Raw genomic sequence first — 17,485 nt, forward strand, 5'->3', positions numbered from 1 at the left:
TCAATCAGTCATTAAATTATTCACTCAATCAGTCATTACATTTTTCATTCAATAAATCATTCAGTCTGATCAATCAATCATCCAATCAATCAAATCAATTATTCTTTCAATAAATTGTTCAATCAATCATTAATCAATCATTTAATCCAATTATTTAATCCAATCATTCAAAAGCGTGACACTCACTAGTAGTACAGTATCAAAAAAAAAAAAAAAAAAAAAACATAAATACCGAGTAAGACACAAATACGAGAATAAGACACATCGATACTCCTTTTAATTCTTGCTCGTGTTGATTTGGTTACAACCATGTATGGCTTTGAGTCTGACCCACAGCATCTTTACACTGGCACAGTTGACCAGTGTGAGCGCTATGAGGATTCGAGGAATGTGTGAGCTGATAGCATGTGTCTTTCTGGACTAATTCTCACTGTTTCGTCTTGGGCTCTGACACCCCCAGGCTGCATATTGACATATTGAACCTCCGTGTGGAAGTGTGGAAAAGCTCAGCAGATGAGAATGGACGATGGATCCTCGAAGGATGGGTTAGACTCCTCTTCGCCCTCAAGAAGAAGACAATCTGCTGACAATCCTTCTGTCCTCCTCCAGCACCATCATCATCATCATCATCTATTGAGATACAGTTGTCAGAGATACAGTATTAGTCATTTTGATGTATTAGCCCCTCTGTATATTTTTGCCCCCGATATCTGTTTTATGGAAGATTTGCTTTTTACAACCAAATAAATAAATAAATACTTATGGGGGCTAATAATATTGACCTTAAAATAGTTGTAAAAAATAAAAACTGCTTTTATTCTAGCCAAAATAAAATAATTAAGACTTTCTCCAGGATAAAAAAATATTATAGGAAATACTGTGAAAATTTCCTTGCTGTTAAACATCGTATGGGAAACATTTGAAAAAGGAAAAAAAAATCACAGGAGGGCTAGTAATTTTGACTTTAACAGTGGATGAACTGTGCAAGAGATCAGAAATCAATTCTTGTTTGCATTCTCTGATGGCGGCAATAAGCCAAGATGCCCAACTCAACCACATGCTGATTTTGACATATTGACTGCACTGTAGTTTTTTTTTTTTTTTTTTTTCCCAAAGAGTTCAAGACTGTGAGCTTGTGGTCTCGCAACCGCAGATCAATTCGTCTGTGTGGTGGATGGGCCTCCTTAACGTATTCGTCATGTCTGATGAATGTCATACCGACTTTGATGTGAAGGCAGATTTAAGATGGTGTCAGTTTGAGACATGTACAGCAACATAGATAAAAAGGTGACACTTTACAATAAGTTTAATGTTAGGTAATGTATTTACTGACATGAAGAAACAACGAAAACTACAATTAACTACATTACAGTATTTGTTCGTCTTTGCTAAGGTTAATGGAAACGTAATTGAATGTAATGGAAAGTTACAATTAACCTAACAATTGTTGGTTCATGCTAACTTCCAGTGCATTAACTATTGAGTGACACTTTATTTTATCTCAATAAACAAATGATTAGCTGCTTATTATTATATAGTGATTGGATTTTGTTATTAGGTAGGATTAGGGATGTAATATAAGATATTATGCTATACTGTAAGTGCTAATAAACTGTCTATCATTAATTAACTTAATAATAGGCAGGTAATAAGCCCTATGTAAATGGTGTGACTTGTCAGTTAAACTGAATTATTACCAACTAATGTTATCAAGCAGAAGAGAGATTTTTTTAAACGTATTTCTAAACATAACAGTTTTAATAACTCATCTCTAATAACTGATTAATTTTATCTTTGCCATGATGACAGTAAATATATATATATATATATATATATATATATATATATATATATATATATATATATATATATATATGTGTGTGTGTGTGTGTGTGTGTGTGTGTGTGTGTGTATGTGTGTGTCTTAAAGGGGCTACAAATTTTGACCTTAAAATGGCTTTAAAAAAATAAAAACTGCTTTTATTATAGCCAAAATAAAACAAATAAGAAAAAAAATATTATCAGACATACTGTGAAAATGTCCTTGCTGTTAAATATCATTTGGGAAATATTTAAAAACGAAAAATAAATCAGGGGGGGTGGGGGGGGGTAATAATTCTGACTTCAACTGTACTTTTCAACTGGCTACATAATTGGTGATCTCCATCTCCTATGTTGGCTAATAATATTGACTTGAACTGTATGTGTGATGCATTGTGGGGGAAATCATTCTCCGCGTTTTGCTATTCTGTACATTTTCTCCAGCTATAAATGTCCAAACCTGGCAAATGCACACTATAGACTGCATAAATAGCTATCATGATACATACAATACCGATCCTATCCATATTGTGCTTCGAGTGCTTGTTTTCTCTAAACGTGGAAGCAAACGCTCGAGGGTATTTTTACGCATACGGTTGAAAATAATAATAATTTACAGTACGACCTCCGCTGAATAATTTCAAAGATCACACAGACGAAGTATAAGATCACGTTATTAAATGTTCTGCTCTGTGCGTCTTTGCCAAATGCGAGTGGGCGTCTGGAGATGTATAATTCAGGAAAGTGTGAAGAGCTTTAAAGCCATTCTTTATGCTGTAGATTAACACGGTGTGTAGGCTAATGAGGTACAGCCTTTCCATCTCTCCATATGATTAAGTGTGTGTGTGGCTGTTCGGCATGGTGTATGATCACACAGAATCCCTCGATACAGACACGCATGAATAAAGAATGCAAAACGATACGGGCGGATTTTGTTGCTTTTTCAGACGCACTAATGGATTTTACACTTTTTTTTTTTTTTTTTTTTTTTTTTTTTTTCGCCGTAGCTTGGCAGTACCTCTTAAGAGCAGTAATGAAACAAATCTAAACGACTCCACTCGCACACTCAGCTTAAATTATGTGACAAGTGAGACTTATTTTATCCCTTTATATGTTTGAAACAGACAGAAAAAATACAGCGTATAAATGTAATAAAGATTTAAGCACCGTTGGAAGGGGAACTCTAGAGAGTTAATAATTAATTCGAAAAGAGATGGAGATAAAATATGCGGCACGGAAGAAAAAAAATGTGAATCTTTACACAGTTATTAAACCTCATGTTTGATATTGCGGTATTAAATATTGAGATATGCAACTGAGCTCAGGCTTCAGAGATAATGCGTGATCCCTTGCTGAAACTCTGTGGGGTTTTTGGATTCGTGGATCTGTGAATTCTGTTCTTCAGCCTATAAACAAAGCTACATAAACAGCACAAGGTGAACCGGATCATGGCTGTATAAAATTATAGACTCTTTTGGAGAGTTTGTGAACTTCTTTGTTGCTCACATAAGACATGAATTCTATAAATACCATCTTCTGTTTTGAGCTCTTCAATTCTTTGACGTATTTAACCACGGATGTTGTATTAAGAAACTTTTTTTCTTGTTTAATTAAACAACTAAATTTAAAAAATATATATAGTTATATATAGTTAAAGTAAAAGTAACATACATCAACTCTTTTTTTTTACATAACAAAAGATTGTGCTGTATAAAAACACATTTTTTGGTGTATTTGCATATACACTGTAAAAAAAAAGGTCGAGTTCCACGCTTTTTCTTCATGTTGCCCTAACACAAGTGGATAAAGTTAACTTAATCTGAATGTACTGAACGTAAAACAGTTAAGTAGTCCACAAAAAAGTTCAGAATTAAGTTCTTTCAACTCATTTTAAAGAAGCAGTTTCATCAAGCAGCAACTCATTTTTTGTGCGATTTATATATATATATATATATATATATATATATATATATATATATATATATATATATATATATATATATATATATATATATATATATATAGGCTAAATTGTCTGTGGTGTATGGGTGTTAATGAGTGTGTATGGATGTTTCCCAGAAATGGGTTGCGCTGTATAAAAAAACATGCTGGATAAGTTGGCGGGTCATTCCGTTGTGGCGACGCCGGATTAATAAAAGGACTAAGCTAAAAAAAAAATGAATGAATGATTGATGACAGTAAATTTGACCAGGTATTTTATAAGACACTTCTATACAGCTTAAAGTGACATTTAAATGCTTAACTAGGTTAATTAAGTTAACTAGGCAGGTTAGGGTAATTAGGCAAGTTATTGAAAAAAAATAGCTTAAAGAGTCTAATAATTTTGACCTTAAAAATGGCTTTTAAAAAATTAAATACTGCTTTTATTCTAGCCAAAAAAAAAAAAAAAAGATTTTCTCCAGAAGAAAAAAATATTATCAGACATGTGAAAATTTCCTTGTTCTGTTAAACATCATTTGGGAAATAAATAAATAAATAAATAAAGGGGAGGCTAATAATTCTGACTATATATATCTAACTATATATATATATATATATATATATATATATATATATATATATATATATATATATATATATATATATTTTTTTTTTTTTTTTTTTAAGTATATATATTTTTATAATATATATATATATATATATATATATATATATATATATATATATATATATATATATATATATATATATATATATTTTTTTTTTTTTTTTTTTTTTTTTAAGATATAAGCTGCTGCAACACTGGCACCCTCTCTATTATGAATTGTTGTGTCACAGTGTTTTTTCCCCTCCATGTTTAGTAACTAAACTGGCTTTCCTTCCCACTGTTTTTCCCTCTGACACGTGTTCAGTTATTCTCTCTCAACACCTGAGGCCATGGTACATCATTCTGAACCAGAATCACTTCTGCTTTTTTCAGCTTTTCAAAAAAACACACACACACACACACACACATTTTTGTGATGCCCCTAAGCGACAGAGTATTTTGCTGTCCACAGCACATTTGTGTCCCCCAGGCCCCCTTTCTTTACCATCTGAAGTGTGGCTTCAGTTTAGTCTGTGTGCTTCTTTGCATAACATAATAATCAATGCGGACAATCAACAAACAGTTATTGCATTAATTGTTAGATGTAACTAATAGTAAATAAACATTTAAATGCTTGTTTTTATTTTTACAAAATAGCTGAGAATATTTGTCATAAGGGCAGCGCGGTGGCTCAGTGCCTGTCACCTCACAGCAAGAAGATCGAGGTTCGAGTCCCAGCTGAGTCAGTTGGCGTGAGTTTTCTCCGGGTGCTCCGGTTTCCTCTACAGTCCAAAGACATGTGCTATAGGTAAACTTAATAAAAATAAATTAACTGTAGTCTATCAGTGTGTGTGTGTGTGTGTGTGTGTGTGTGTGTGTGTGTGTGTGTGTGTGTGTGTGTGAAAATGAATGGGTGTTTTCCAGTACTGGGTTGCAGCTGGAAGGACATTCGCTGTGTATGCTGGATAAGTTAATGGTTAATTTCGCTGTGGCGACCCCTGAATAAAGAAACTAAGCTGAAGGAAAATGACTGAATTTGTTAAAAGCACTGTACTGTAAGTAGGTCAAGTGTCAGGACAAGCTTGTCAAATAGGGAAGTCACAAAGGTTATATCTGTCAAATACAGTAGCATTTGAAAAAAAAAAGCCCATTTACACAGTGAATATTTTCTCTAGAAGACACAGTGTGTTTAGCACTGTCGCCTCACATCAAGAAGGCCGCTGGTTTAAGTCCCGACTGGGTCAGTTGACATTTTTGTGTGAAGTTTGCATGTTCTCCCTGTGTTGGTGTGCGTGTTCTCTGGTTTTCCCCCACACTCCAAACAGATGCGCTATAGGTAAATTGAATAAACTAAATTGGACGTAGTGTATGTGTGTGAATGATTGTTTTTGGATGTTTCTCAGAACTGGGTTGCAGCTGAAAGGGCTTTAGCTTTATAAAATGTATGCTTGATAAGTTGGTGGTTCATTCCACTGTGGCAACCCCTGATGAATAAAGAGACTACGCTGAAGGAAAATTTATGAATGAACACCTTCTCTAGAAGGTGGCTTGTATACTGTAGAAATTACAATCTTGTAAATAGTCAGTCAGTCAGTCTTTATTCATTTCCCGAAAGCAATTTGGTTGCAGCATACAAGCATGTCACACATAATACACAAAAGCACATTATACAATATAAACTCTACCGTAAATTTAAAAACTTTACAGCTGAGGGAATGAATGAAAGTTTAAACCGATTTATTTTACTAATAGGTGTTCTGTATCGAATACCAGAAGGGAGAAGATAAAACTTGTGGTGCTTAGGATGAGAATCATCTGACAGAATACTCAGAGCTTTACTCAAAACTTGTCTATGGTACAGTATAACTGAGCCATCGTCATCTGTTTTCTCCCTGTTATTTTTTCTCCTATGTTCACAATTGTCTCCAGACAACTCTTATTTTTCCACACTTAGAGAACTGAACCAGCATAGCAAAGAAAAAGATAACAGTGACTGAATGTATGAACTGTAAAACATGCACATGAGGGATTTGTCCATATTAAAAGATAATAAAACAAATATTAGGAAGTTTGTACATCATACATCTATTTTCTACTTCAAATTTAACTTTTAAAGTGTCCATATTATGTTTTTTGTTTAAATATTGGCTTTCATGTCATTTCTAATACAGCTTTTGTGAATCTAAAATGCCTGCAAAGTTTCAAACTTGATAAAAAGAATAAATAATTATTGTTGCTCAAAAGTTAGAGCAGATTTTTCAGTAAGTCAGTAATTTTTCTGCACAAACCAACATTTTTTTAGCTTACCATGTATGTTTGTAGACTTGTGACACAGAGATAAGTTGACCAGGATGATGGGGTTCGAGTCCAGTAAAGAACAAATCCAGAAAGCAGGTAAAACAAAAACAAAAGGCAAAAAATGAAATAAACAAGTGAATAACAGGGTGAAAATGTGGTAAAATCTTATATTGTGGTAAAAATCAGGCGGCTGCAAGGGCTTTTTATTTTCTGGATTGCTTTTGAAAACACTATTAGTTGGGTTTAAGGATGGGAGTGGTGGTTGGGGACATAAGCCAGTCGATCAGTCAGTCAGTTGACAGCAGCCTCTGATGGATTTACTTGATGTTTGTAAACAAATTTCGGTAGGAGCACGCGCAGAAGTTTCAGCATCGAATACGTCATTGACAATTATCCTATTATCAAATCAGTTCTTGAACAAACCCCTATATATACCAAAGCTGTCTTACTTGCAGCATGTTACGACTTTAGCATCTCTCCCCTCTTAAGCATTACATTCCTGGGGGAAGCGTTCTGGGGCCGGGCTAGATACTTCGCTCGAATCCCAACTCCTCTTTGTTTTCTGATAAGGGGAATAAGTAAAAAGTTGGGGTGTTTCCCCGAGCTCAGAACCCTCTCCCCAGACAGCATGCCAAATACGCCTTAAGGCTCCTACACAACGGGATGCTTTTCGTTAGCGTTTATCGTCAGCGTTTTACGAGATGTTTTTTAGTATTCAAACCCAAGAGTATGAAAAATCACTCTTTTGACATTAGATGGCGCTGCACAACATTAAGCTTCTGGCACCCGCTTATAACACAGAAGAAGAAGAGGAGAGGAAGTTCACACGCTTGTTGTTAAAGTTACTGGTGACTCAAACAAGCATGGATGGTTCAAGCAGCAGCTTCAGCTCAAGCGATGATGAAATGATTAGTGTTCACAAGAGCAATAAGCAGCTCCACGTTCTTATCTCCTCTCGGCATTTTCTTCAATGTGCGCTTGCATTGACAGTTTTGCACTTGAGCGTCTTCAAGTGCTGTTTACTGTAACTTCAGCAGCTCCGTGCATGTGAACAAAAACAAAAGTGCAGATCTGATTGGTTGAGAAGATTTTGACGCGGCGCGTCAAAGCATGATATAGTTGTATAGCTGTATAGAAGTGTCTCGAGCATGAGGCGTTTTTTTTTTTTTTTTTTTTTTAAATGATGCTTTTGCGCCTGCCGTTTTGCGCGTTGGTGTGCACAATCACATTGAATCCCTTTATTTAGTCATGAGGCGTTAACCGCAGACGGAAAACGCGGGCAAAAAAATGCCTCGGTGTGCACGGACCTTTATACTTAAACGACGTGTGTACTCATGAAGTGAGAACAGCAGGCGTGAATGGCACTCGCAAAAGAAATCTGAGATCTCAAAAGCACACAGCGGCCTCTGGTGGCAATAGTATCTGGATGCAGCCTTTATGATGCAAGCTGAGATTGCATCGCTCAGAGATGCAATGTCAGACACAATGCACTCAATGGAGCTAGTGACGTCAATGTGAGGGGTAGGGTTAGGGGTGGGGTTAGGTGAACCCATTAAAAAGCATTGGATGCAGCTCAGATTGCATCTGCACCAAGTCTGCAACCAGACCCCCCTCTCTGGTGGATTCACAAAAACAAAAACTGCAAAATATATATATAACCTGGGATGTATTTTGCAATCTTCATAAATGTATATAAGGGTACCTGTCAATAATGAGCCTGGTATGGTATATTATGTCGTTATCACAGTTATCATAGTAAATATCTTAACATTTGTTGTTCTAGTAGGAGTGGAAAAGTTATATGCATCTTTGTTGTGACGCGTACTACTATAAACTGTGCTATTTCCCATGACAGTGTGTGACAGTATCTGACATTGTGCCCCTCATGCTCACAGTGTATGTTGTTTTTATCCTGGTTTACTGTATATTCATTGGGTTTCTTAAACGCAAGAATAGTATATCCTCATTTTATTTGCTCTGGCTAATTATTTTGCTGGATCCAGAATGCTCTTGACTCACTTATGCCGCAGAGCATATTCTGATTCAACCCCATCATGTGTCCATATGAAGGTCTTGATACGCTTTCCATATTTCAACAAAGACTGACCTCTCTTCTTTTTCACAGGGCATCATCATTACTTCCAGTAATGCAGACAAAATACTCAATGACTTCTCTGTTGCCTCGAGACTCTTTTTTTTTTTATTATTATCTGTCTTTACACGAAAAAGAACTCTAACCTGGAGGTCTGGTGAGCAAATTCATCCAATATTCGGTTGCTTCTTTCTGAATGTTGTTGAAATTGATGTATGGTGGTCTTGGCCTTAACATAAAGATGTACTGTATGATTGCTTGCGCATGAGTTTAATTCTGCGTAACCTTGTTGATTATGACACTTGTAGAGATGTATGTCACAATTAGAATGACTGGATGGTAAATAACAAGACTAACACCAACTAAACAGCTTGTCTTAAGGTGATTTTAATTGATTTATGAAGTCAATTCCACTCTCTTTTACAAGTATTCATCTAGACAGACAGGCAGACAGGCAGACAGACAGACAGACAGACAGAAAGACATATAGATAGATAGATAGATAGATAGATAGATAGATAGATAGATAGATAGATAGATAGATAGATAGATAGATAGATAGATAGATAGATAGATAGATAGATAGATAGATAGATAGATAGATAGATAGATAGATAGATAGATAGATAGATAGATAGATATTCCACTTTTCAGTGTCACACGATATAATAATAATAATAATAATGATGGATTATATATTTCATTTTATTGTATATTAATTGTTATACATTTATTTATATTGCAAAAAAATACTTATTTATATTTAATTTATTTAAAAAAATAAATATAGAAAGTTTTATTTATTTTTTATTTATTTATTGAATTTGATTTGATCTTTTTATTTAGTATGACTATATTTTTGTATTTTTGTGATAAATAATAATAGTAAATATTTACTTTATTTAATTTTTATGAATGTATTTTTACATTTAATTTATTTATTTTATTAATTTTAAATTCATTTTTAAATTATTTTATTTTATGTATTAATTTTTATAATTTTTAAAATAAATATATTTATTTTAAAAATAAATGCATTTATTTATTTATTTATTTATTTATTTATTTATTTGTTTGTTTATTTATTTTAAATCAATTTAGTAAATAAAATAAATATTGTATCATGATTAATGATAATAGTAATAATAATAATAATAATAATAAAATATTCACTTTATTTTATTTTTATAAGTTAGATTTTTTACATTTCATTAATGTATTTATTTATTTTATTCATTTTATATTTATTTTTAAATTATTTTATTTTATATATTAATTTATATATGTTGTTATAAATAAATGTATTTATTTAATTATTTATCTTTATTAACTTTATTTTAAATAAAATTATCAAAAAAAAAAAAAAAAATATATATATATATATATATATATATATATATATATATATATATATATATATATATATATATATATATATATATATATATATATATATATTGGATTTGATCTTTTATTTTAGTTTATATTTTTGTCTTTTTTGATAAATAATAATAATAACATCAACAACAACAACAATAATAATATTAATAGTAATAATAATAATATAATAATCATAAAATCTTTTATAAATGGTTTAATAAATAAAATTATTTATAAAATATTTTATTTATTTATTTGATTAGATTTCATCTTTTTTATTTTATCTACATTTTTGTCTTTTAAAACTTAAAAAAAGACAGAGACATTCATGTTTCATGTATTTTACAGTACACGTGGCTTAAGGATGCAGATATTACCTGGAGTCACTGTATGTTTGAATGAATGTTTTATTTATTTTTTTATTTATTTTTTTTTTATCACGCAGTTGTCCAGTGCTTCAGTTTTAGACTCATGCATGCGAAGCTCCCATTAATAATTCACCCCAATCCTCTCTTCACTATGTTGCTAAACAATAAATTCATCAGAATATCATGAGAGATTTACATGTGGGTTTACCAGCAAAAAGAAGCAGATCCTTGGGGTACAGCTCTGAGCTAAGCTGAAAATGTTTGAGAACACTCAAAACTATAAAAGCCTCTGTTATATACTGAGTGAATCAGATGCCGCAGGCTAAATCTGTTTGCGCTGAATATGACGGCTGGTGTCTGTGGGCTTCTAGGGGTCCCGGCAGATACGAGTCTGTTCTCATTAGGAGGAGAGAGCAACACCTTTTGCACTTACAGCAACTCAGTTTTTTTTTTTTCACCGGCCAAACAAGCACTATGCAAATGCCCCACAATCTGAGAATACACAATTAAAGGAAAACGTTTAATATGCTCTGTGTCATAAACCAACAGGAGAGCACTGCATACTGATTTATGGCCTATCAAGAGCTCTGCAGTTCAATACTGCTTGTTGATTTGTCTCAGGTGAATGTAAAAGAGTCAATGGTGGTTGTATAATAGATCCCAAAGCTGTTTGGTGCTAAATAATTCCACTGTCAGAGATATTTGCTGACAATTATGTGAATTTCTTAATGAAGTGCTTAATAATTATGTCTTGTTTTTGAGGTTTAATTGGTCACACTTTACATTTAGGTTCCATTAGTTAATGTATTTACGAACATAAATTAAATTACGAACGATACTTATACAATTTTCATTATTCATAGTTCAACCAAAATTCAAACGCTTGCCTGGTAATGCAATATGAGTTAACATGAACTCATGCTTATGCTCACATGTTAACTAACAGTCAGAAGAGTAAACACATTACACCAATTCTCTTTCCCTCCACTGGCTCCCTGTTAAGTTTTGAATTGATTTTAAAATTTTTATGTTTGTTTTTAATGCTGTCAATGGCTTTGCTCTTATTTATTTATGCAAAATAATGCACATTCACAAACCCAGCAGAGCTTTGCGATCTGCTGACCAACTTTAGCTTGAAGTCCCTTGGTCAAGATACAAGCAGTAGTGTGTCGCTCTTTTTTTTAGTGGCAGGTCCTAAACTTTGGAAAACCCTACTGAGCTTTGTACAATCACTGACTTGCCACTTTTTAAAGCCAAACTTAGGACCCACTAGTTTAAATTGGCTTTTAATGCATAGCACTGACTCTGTTATGTTTTAATGTTTAATTTTGATATTTCTGCATTGTATTTTACTGTATTGTTTTGCATTGTTTGCTTTTTTGTGTGTTGTATAATTTGCTTTTCAAACCTTGGTTGTAGTAAAGTTCTATATAAATAACGGTTGATTTTCATGCTGGACATGTTCAAGAGCCAAAGATATTACCACATTGAAATGGTCTATAACGTCTCAGAGCAGTTCTGCATTAAAAAAATGGCTCATTCTGAAAATGTACCCTTGTATACATTTCTGGAGAATCCCAAATATGTCCCAGGAGGTACGTTTTTTTTTCAGTTTTTGTTTTCACAAATCTACCAGAGGCCGCTGTGTACACTTTTTCAGATCTCAAATTTCTCCCGCAACCACCCTTTACACCACTTCTCGTGTAAATCCACCAGAGGCCACTGTCAACTGACCGATATTCCCACCCACCACCTCATATTATATTCCCTAAACCCAACCGATAACGTTTTCAAAGGCACCGATTGACATGAATCTTTATAGACGGAATTTCTATGCGCAGCCATGGATTGGAGGGGTTTTGGTTCGAGGATCACAGGATTTTATCTATGTTATTTACAAAAAATTTTGTTCTGTTGGCTTCATTGAACATGGACCTTCAGCACTGGGGAGGTTTGCTGCAGAGTGTGATGCGGGATGAGAACCAGCAACTCAAAGTCCAAAGCCCTGGGGCTCCACATGGTGCTCCTCCAGGTTGGAGGAAAGTCCTTACTGCAGGTGGAGGAGTTCAAGTATCTTGGGGTTTGTTCACGGGTAAGGGAAGGATGGAACGTGAGATTGAAAGGCGGATTGCTGCAGCTAAAGCAGTAATGCGGTTGATGTACTGGTCCTTTGTGGTAAAGGAGCTGAGCCTGATTCATAATGTCATAAATGTCAGATCATGTCATTGTATTTTGAAGCAAGTTGTTGTAAATGTAATTTTGGATTGTTCTCTTTAATTACTTTTTGATGGATTGATTTTTTTTCTTCTATTTGTCACAATGCTTCATAATTGTTTAGCTTTAAGGTCACTACATAATTTATTCTATTAATGGAAAGTTGTGACGACATGCTCTTCTTGACCACTAAAAGCAAGTCAGATTTTTTTTTTTTCAGCCTGACCGAACAAGCGCTATGCAAATTAGAGCTGTAATCAGGCCATAAAAGTTAGGCCCGATAGGGCCAGAGCCCGACAAGTGCATATAGATTGACAGCTTTTTAAAAGCCCAAACCTGTTTATAGCCGGACATTATTCAAATGTGCACAGGCACACAGCTCTTTTGCCTTTTTTATGAATGAGTCATTTGTACGTGTTTTAACATAATTTATTCAAAAGAAACATCGGCTATAGGTAGGCCCACACGAAATCTGAGCACGCAGAATTCTGCAGATTTTCCACAGATTTTTAGCCCATCATTTGTTCTGTTTATTTACTTGAGTAAACATGTAAATCTGTATTTATTCAGTTTTTAAAGTAATAATATTGACATATGAAAACGTTTATCTGAATTATGTACAATGCAGTTTGTACAGTAATATTTTCTGTCTTTTAGTAGATAAATTATATAAGAGACTTGCTTTGTTTACCAAATACAGTGAATTTAATTGGTTTTGCATTTTAAACAATGAATAAAAAGTTAAAAAGATGTGTGTGTATATATATATATATATATATATATTTTTTTTTTTTTTCTTTTTTTTTTCTCCACATATTAAGGTTTTAGCTATGATACTCCCAAAATAATTCCAGAAAAATCTGCAGATTCCAGAATTCTCTGCAGAAATAGCAAAAAAATGTCTGCAGATTTCTTCTGGCCTTAACTATAGGCCACTTAAGTTCTCTCTAACATCGTAACATCTCAGCACTCTACATAGGCTTAGGTACATACACTTAGCCTTTAAGTTGGCCAACACCAATAAAAGTAAGTCTTTTCTAACAAATTCAATTAAAATAAATTCTAAATCATAACGGGTATTTAGCAATAGCGGAATTTAGATAAAGGCTCTGCGGGATTTGTTTCGCCACTTCTCTTCACAATCTGGCATTAATGCAACGGTGAAGATGAATAATAAAAGAATAATGCCAATATTAGCCTATATACTCTGACTACATTATGCATTTATGGTTTAATTAATTTTTAGTTATAATTTAAAACCCCTAACTCACCAAGATTAGGCTACGTGTTTATGTGTTGGAACATTATTGAATCCAGTGTAGATGGGGTCCTGCGCTCACTGATGTTGCGTCTAGCAGCACTTTTGGGTAGGATTGTTTGTTCATCTTCCACCAGCCAAGAACATCCATTGTCCATGACAGAGGTTTCAGTGTAGCAAGTGACCTCGTCATCTTCCCTGTCTGCTTACTGTACATATATTTCTGTTTAGCGATCTACCGTAATACGCAGTGTAGGAGTGACCTCCGAAATACCATGGCGGCTAGAACGACTGTATTTTTTGAACTGGCGGCTGGCCTGATCACAGTCAAAATTCGGTCTTTTTGACGTCTCCATCATCATTTGTTTCACTTTTGCAGGGATGGATTTTAATGTTGTAACAAACAAATTGATTACTTTCTCGCGTTAATCGAAATGCATCACATGATTGTTCCGATGCGACCACGTCTAAAGTTAAAGAAACTAAGCCCGGTTTGGGCAAAGATCTTCAGCTCAAATGCTAATGCCCCACAATCTGAGAATACACAATTAAAGGAAAACATTTAATATGCTCCATCTCATAAACTAACAGGAGAGCACAGCATACTGATTTGTGGCCTATCAAAGGCTCTGCAGTTCAATAGTGCTTGTTGATTTGTCTCAGGTAAATGCAAAATACTTGACGGTGGTTGTATAACACATCCCAGAGCAGTTTTCCATGTAATATTTCACAATTCGAGACATATGCTGACAAATTTTAGCTAGTGTGTTTCATTTGAAATAACTGATATGTCAGTAGATGTTGTCTTTCTCAATAAAGCGTAGTCTTTAGGTTTGGCTTCGTGCTTGCTTATTTGCCTATATCTTGCTTTTAAGTTTTTATTTGATCAAAGTTGAACGTCATATTTGGACTTTGGCGCATCTTCACAGTAAAGACAGCAGGATTCCGCTTTTAATTAGCTTCATATGCTTTAGACGCGGAAGCTAATAAACTGCGATGATATCAAAAGGAAGAGCTGAAGTAGGTGGACAGGATGAGGATATGTCTTCAATTTAACAGAACTGCATATAATCATCTTGCTAAAGATCTAGGATTGAAAAAATGGGATTTATTTTAGATTAATAATCACTTACCGGTTCAGTTTTGCCTTCGGAGCTGCCGTGATTCTTTGTTGCAACGGTTCACTAAGCATTCCTCTGACATTTTTTAGTTGATATTTGGTCCATATTTACGTCCATGATCCATTCTGCTTGATTGAGATCTGGAAGCAGATTTAGTTTAGTTGAGTTGAGCTCACTGTCATGTTTAAGAAACCAGTTTGAGGTTATTTGAGCTTGGTGTATAGTTCTGCTAGAAGTAGCATTCAAAAAGTGGGATCACTGTGGTCATAAAGAAATGGACATGGTCAGCGATGATGATTGTCAGTGACATTCAAACAATTAATGATGCTCAAATGTAAAACAAATTACAAATCCACATTGTTTTTTTTTCAGATTGTTTTTAATACAAATTCTACAATCTAAATTCATCAGAGATATTCAAAAATTCCATTTATTTATGTATTTATTTATTTATTTATTTATTTATTTATTTATTTATTTATTTGTTTCTTTGTTTGTTTGTTTATTCTGTGTGTATTTATTTAATTAATTATTTTAATGTATGTATTTATTCATTCATGCATTTATTTTTATTATTTATTTATTTATTTATTTATTTATTTATCATATACCATGTTTACTTATTTATTTATTTATTTATTTTTTTTTTTTTTATTATATACCGGAAGCATTGTATGATTTTATATATTTAATTATTTATTTCATTTATTTGTAATCATTCAATTTATTTATTTATGGATTTATTTTATATATTTTTTAATAATTTTTTATTTATTAATTTATTTTTCCCTTCATTTTATTTATTAATTTATTTTTCATATACTGTTTAGTTATTATTTTCAGTTATTTATTTATTTATTTATTTATTTATTTATTTATTTATTTATTTAATCTGTTTGTATTTGTTTAATCATTTATTTTATTTTATTTTATTTATTCATTCATTTCTTCATTCATTTTTTAATTTATTAATATATTTTTAAGATGTTGTACTTTATGTATTTGTTTATTTATTTATTTGTTTGTTTGTTATATAGACTAAGTACTGTATGTACACTGTAAAAATATCAGTAGTTTTAAGATTTATTTCCAGGAGCTGGGGTGCCAAAAACCTGGGGTGCTGGGGTGCCGCCCCCCCACCCCCACATCCCCCTCCAGTTAAATTAGAGAAATTTACCATAAAATAACAGATATTAAATTACAGAATTGTCCTTAAATTTCTGTAATTTAATATGCTTTATTGTGCAGTACATTTCTGTAATTTAACGGACGTTATATGACTTTTTTTTTTTCTGGCACCCCATCAGCCGAAAATAAACCGTAAAATTACGAATTTGTTTTACAGTGTATTTATTATTATATGTTTTTTCATTTATTTTTATTCATTGAATTTAATTATTTTCAGTTATTTATTTTCAGTTATTTATTTATTTATTCATTTATTTATTTATTGTAGCATTCAAGTCTCCACAAAAAGAAAAAAAAAAAGAAATATTATTTTATTGTTTTAAAAGAAGCTTTTTTAGCAAGAACACATTTATTTGATCCAATATGACCATAATAGTGTCAGTGTGAAATAGTTTCCTTGGTTTCATTACATTTACTTCTCACTTTGTGATTCGTTAAGATTTATGTAGACTAGATTATAAAACTTTGTTCACTAAGAGCTGCTAGAACATGTTATAGTGGATCTGCTTCAGACCAGTTCACCTGACTGACATCTGCTTCAGGTGCCAGCTTTCAGGTTAAACCGCACTAAGCTCCCAAATCTTCATGTTGTCCTTATTTTTTCTGCTTACCACTTATTCTTTGTTATCGCTCTTTCTCAGCTCTCTGCTCAAACCCCAATAGGAACAACATATAATTGCATATTCAGTACACTGTACTGCAAACCATTCTATAAAACATTTACACTTTGAATAATGTGAGTAAAAACTTGCTATACGAGCACAGAAACCCATAAAGCAAGAGATACCATGTTAATGTATGCATTATAATAGCATCCAAGCTTTAAGAACTGAACAGAAAGACATGAAATCCCATAGCTAATTAGAAGCAAGATATGCTAACCTACAGCACTGAGCTGCCTGAACAAACACCTGCGCTGGATCAATTAAAACTTCCCCCATTAATGGGCTGCAGCCACACTTCAGTTTAAAAACACATCATCTGTTTGCAGATGTGCACACATATACTTCATCTTCACAAAAAGTATTTTGTCTCACTTAACATCTGGTTTAGTGAGTTGTTTGTCAAAAAAGTCTACTTTGTGCTAACTTTTATGCAGTTTCTTGAGGTTTCTTGTTTTTTTTTTTTTTTTTGGGGGGGGGGGTTGTTTTTTTTGTTTTTTTACAGTTTCAAAACGTTCTTTTATTTTATTTTTTTT

General features: G+C 33.0%; 2 long non-coding RNA genes across 4 annotated transcripts in view; one reads left to right on the forward strand and one right to left on the reverse strand.

Moving 5' to 3' along the window:
* The window catches only part of LOC141386170 (uncharacterized), a 197,707-nt gene that overhangs the window by 42,676 nt on the left and 137,546 nt on the right, over positions 1-17,485 (forward strand). The window contains exon 3 of one of the 3 annotated variants that reach the window (XR_012407605.1): positions 461-1,527. The exons of the other annotated variants lie outside the window; for them this stretch is intronic. This is a non-coding gene — a long non-coding RNA (uncharacterized lncRNA). Of the gene's footprint in view, positions 1-460; positions 1,528-17,485 lie in introns of those variants that run through there. 3 annotated transcript variants of the gene reach the window in all.
* Positions 558-15,195, reverse strand: LOC141386171 (uncharacterized). Its single transcript, XR_012407607.1, has 3 exons — positions 15,112-15,195; positions 6,676-6,691; positions 558-630 (listed from the first exon to the last, which is right to left on the reverse strand). It is a non-coding gene; the product is annotated as an uncharacterized lncRNA (long non-coding RNA).

Source organism: Danio rerio, chromosome 6, assembly GCF_049306965.1.
Source record: "Danio rerio strain Tuebingen ecotype United States chromosome 6, GRCz12tu, whole genome shotgun sequence".
Taxonomy (NCBI): Eukaryota; Metazoa; Chordata; class Actinopteri; order Cypriniformes; family Danionidae; genus Danio; species Danio rerio.